Genomic DNA, 4,260 nt, shown 5'->3' with positions numbered 1-4,260 from the left:
CATGCATTTCAGGACTTCATTAAACAGGAACCACTGGATTCTCTGGCACCTGCAGTTTGCTACCAGGCAATTCTTGCCATTGGACATCTGAGGTAGGCTATTTTCTGCCATATTTCCTGGCACTGTGATGCCTTCTTATTTGTTAATTCATGAGTGTCAGGTAGGGAGCAGTTTAATGCTTGCAGGGTTTGGCTCACCAGGGCCTCCCGGGTGGGCAAGTGCGGCAATTTGCCCCAGGCCCTGGGCCCCGCAGGGGCCCCACGACAGTTTTTCAGGGCCCGTGGAGCGGGGTCCTTCACTCCGGAGGCCCTGGAAAACTCCCACGGGGCCCAGGCCCCCGGAGCTTCTTCCGCTCCGGGTCTTTGGCGGCAATTTGGCGACGGGGGGTCCTTCCGCCCCGGGACCCACCGCTGAAGTGCTGGGTCTTCGGCAGCAATTCCCCGTCGCCAAAAACCGCAGGCCCCCTGAATCCTCTGGGTGGCCCTGTGGCTCACATGCTGCTCAACAGCAGGACTTTAGTTCTTAAGGATTTGAATGTGTCCATTTGGGGGTTTGTGCTCGAAAGACACAAGATTGGCGGTTGTGGGGCATGCAGTACAATGGAGCAGAGTTCAGATGGGGAGGCAGGTGTCTGACTAGCTGGCAGGGGGAAGGAAGCTTGTGGGTTTCTCTAAAAGGGGGACTTGACATTTTAGCTTTACTTCTAGATGAGCCAGTACTTGAGAGGTGCAAAGTGAAGGGTTGTTCGCATTTGGGGTCCTAGATTGGGACAATCTCTAGTCATTGGACCCGTTTCTTTTACTTGAAGGTGGAACTGAGTCCAATGCATGACTTTTCTCTCTATCTTTCCTCTGCCAGCAAGCTCAAACCATCTCTGACCATGGAGGAAAACCGTGAGCTCCTGGATCAGTGCTTCAAAAGTTTATTTCCTTCCTCCCTTGGAGATGACGAAAGAGGAAGGCGAGACAGCAGAGGATGCTCTGCATATACAAGTACGTGATGACAATTCTCCTCTGGCACCATCCACTGTATTTCTGCCCAGCAGGCACTGGGTGATGGCAGTCACACATGGCCTCCCTGGCAAGGTTATGGTTAGCTTTCCCCGGCCCACACACACAAATGATCTGTGCTGAGCCTCACTCCTTCTCTTCTGGTTTCAGTCACTCTACGTGAGGTCCTTTGAAGCTCTTGGCAAGCTAATGGAGACATTGCTGGAGGAAGCACCAACCGCAGACTGGTTCCAGGAAATGTTTGATGTGAGTAGACCATTGAACCGTGGTGGAGATTGTTTCTTGTGTTACAGCAGGGAAGAGTCAGAGATTTAGGGGGTCAAGCTTCAGTTGTGGAGGAATTTTCCACAACGGAGTGAATTTTAGGGAGAAAGTACCAAATTCTTCCTGGGATAAGCGGCATGTGCCCCATTGAAATCCACGGAAGCTGTGCCATTTTATGCCAGGGCTGGATTGGGACCAGGTTCTTACAGTGTCGTTGACACTACTTGGAGCGGCAAGAAAATCACCACTGCAGTAGCCAAATCCAAGAGAACCAGTTGAAACTGATCACTTCTTCTAAGAGGAATTCATGAATATTGAGTTAAGCCCTGTGCATGGAAACTCATTCAGAGCAGACTTCCTGTTCCTCAGACATGAACAGAATATCGTGAAGAGCTGAGGGGTGGGGAGTTTGATGCACCTTCAGTATAAAAGTGAAGTTAAAAAAGGAGCTCGGCTTGGGGACTTCTCTGCTCTTATTCAAATTAATAAAAAGAAATGCTTCTCTCTGTCATTTTGCCACCAATGTGGGAGAAGTTGCCCAGGAAACAGACCACAGCAGCAGACATCAAACAGCATGCAATGTGCTAGACAGCTCCCATCAGACAGTCTACAGCAGACATCACATACACGGGCCCAGATTCATCTCTCATGTAACTCCTTTGGCTTCAATTGAGCTACAGTACACCAGAGGTGAATCTGGTCCCTGGGACTTGTCTAATGGAAGAGCCCCTTAGATATAGGTGTAATTCCTTTGCTACATGGAGGTCAGATGCTTTGGAGAGGGATTTTAGTGACAATTAAACCTGTTTAAGAGGAACATTTAGGAGGGATTTTCTAGTACTAACTCTGTCCATTCCCTGCTCTACCAACAGCTCCTAAGGACATGGTTCAGTTCAGGAAGGAGTGGAGAGAGAAAGGGCCTTGCAGGCCAGCACCCAGCTGCTGACTGCCTATCAAGAGACCGTTCATAGCACAGTGAGTATAGCCGTACTCTTCCTTGAGCTGACTTCCCTGCTTACATCAGATCTGACACTCAACACAAATGCATGAAAAACTCTTCCAGGACAGCAGCTGGGGGGATCTCAAGGTGACTAACATCCCTCTGCTTCAGTAAGATAGAGGGTTACACAACATTGCTGTGACCACACTGCGGGCAGACTGCAAGAAGTAGAGGGAGACAACCCCCAAGCTGATGGCTTATTCTATCATTAGATTCACCAAGTCAACCACAAAAGAGCTTCCACCCTAGTTAACAAGATGCCAAACATGGTCCCCTTTTGGCATTCCAGACCTTGGCTCCCATGTAAACATCCACGTCTTGGAAGAGGGGGGAGGGATAGCTCAGGGGTTTGAGCATTGGCCTGCTAAACGAAGATTGTAAATTCAATCCTTGAGTAAAAATCTGTCTGGGGATTGGTCCTGCTTTGAGCCAGGGGTTGGACTAGATGACCTCCTGAGGTCCTTTCCAACCCTGACATTCTATGTCTAATATAGTGAGGGGTTACTGGAAACCTGATTCGCCATATGTGGGGTTCACTAATCATAAAGGACCAGATGCTTATCCCCAGGTCAATGTGAATCTCAGGTCTTTCCCAAATATCACACTGTCAGCCAATCCTTATTAACTAAATCTAAGATTTATTGTTAAAAGAAAGAAGAGAGTTACAAATGGTTAAAAGATCAATATCCAGACAAGTGACTTTCAATGTTCCTAGTTCAGGATCACAACAGTGATGGAATAAACTGCTGGTTTGTAAAAGTCTCTCTGGAATCTTCCCAACAGATCAGAATCCAAAGGCAGCTTAGATGTAAGGTCTGTTAGTTTTTCCAGGCATTTTCCAGGTTCTTCCAAATAATCATTTGGAAGATCTCTGTCCTATGGCTTACACTGTCCCTGTTCAACGTTTAAGCAGACTAGAGATGGTAGGATCAGGCCCGAGCCTTCTCTTTTATAGCTATTCTACCAGGCTGACAAGCCTACCTCACAGAAATTGTCACAGAAGGACCTTCCCCCAATGCAGATGGCCTGTTGTACTTTGCTTTGAAGATAATCTTCTATTTCCTGTGCATACACAGTAAACTAGTTACATTCATTCACATAAGGTAATTAGCTGATCTTCCATTATAACACAGATAGTTAAGCTGAAGATAATGTAGAAATGATTGATTTCCTGAAGTGTCTTACATCTTTGATTTTAAGGTTAACTGAACACCTTGCACACATAATTAAGGCAATTAAGCCATGAAAGGGAATTAGCATCTACAAGCTAATTTAGTTACATTGTGAAGTACATTCCGGGGTACAAAATATATCGGAAGGACAGAACAGGTCGTGCAGGGGGAGGAGTGGCACTATATGTGAAAGAAAGTGTAGATTCAAATGAAGTAAAAATCTTAAGCGAATCCACATGTTCTATAGAATCTCTATGGATAGAAATTTCATGCTCTAATAAAAATATAACATTAGGGATCTATTATCGACCACTTGACCAGGACAGTAATACTGATGATGAAATGCTAAGGGAAATTAGAGAGGCTATCAAAATTAAGAACCCAATAATAGTGGGGGATTTCAATTATCCCCATATTGACTGGGAACATTTCACTTCAGGACGAAATGCAGAGATAAAATTTCTCGATACTTTAAATGACTGCTTCTTGGAGCAGCTGGTACGGAACCCACAAGGGGAGAGGCAACTCTAGACTTAATCCTGAGTGGAGCGCAGGCGCTGGTCCAAGAGGTAACTATAGCAGGACCGCTTGGAAATAGTGACCATAATACAATAACATTCAACATCCCTGTGGTGGGAAGAACACCTCAACAGCCCAATACTGTGGCATTTAATTTCAAAAGGGGGAACTATACAAAAATGAGGGGGTTAGTTAAACAAAAGTTAAAAGGTAGAGTGACTAAAGTGAAATCCCTGCAAGTTGCGTGGGCCCTTTTTAAAGACACCATAATAGAGGCCCAACTTCAATGTATACC

General features: G+C 46.0%; 1 long non-coding RNA gene across 1 annotated transcript; it reads left to right on the top strand.

The window, feature by feature from the left end:
* Positions 1-928: 928 nt before the first annotated feature.
* Positions 929-2,175, top strand: LOC120394551. The gene is made up of 3 exons (XR_005592338.1): positions 929-992; positions 1,161-1,256; positions 2,147-2,175. It is a non-coding gene; the product is annotated as an uncharacterized LOC120394551 (long non-coding RNA).
* The last annotated feature ends 2,085 nt before the right edge of the window (positions 2,176-4,260 follow it).

The sequence above is a fragment of the Mauremys reevesii genome, unplaced genomic scaffold (assembly GCF_016161935.1).
Source record: "Mauremys reevesii isolate NIE-2019 unplaced genomic scaffold, ASM1616193v1 Contig65, whole genome shotgun sequence".
NCBI lineage: Eukaryota > Metazoa > Chordata > Testudines > Geoemydidae > Mauremys > Mauremys reevesii.
Note: the sequence above shows the minus strand (reverse complement) of the source record. Positions and strands in the feature narration are given on the sequence as shown.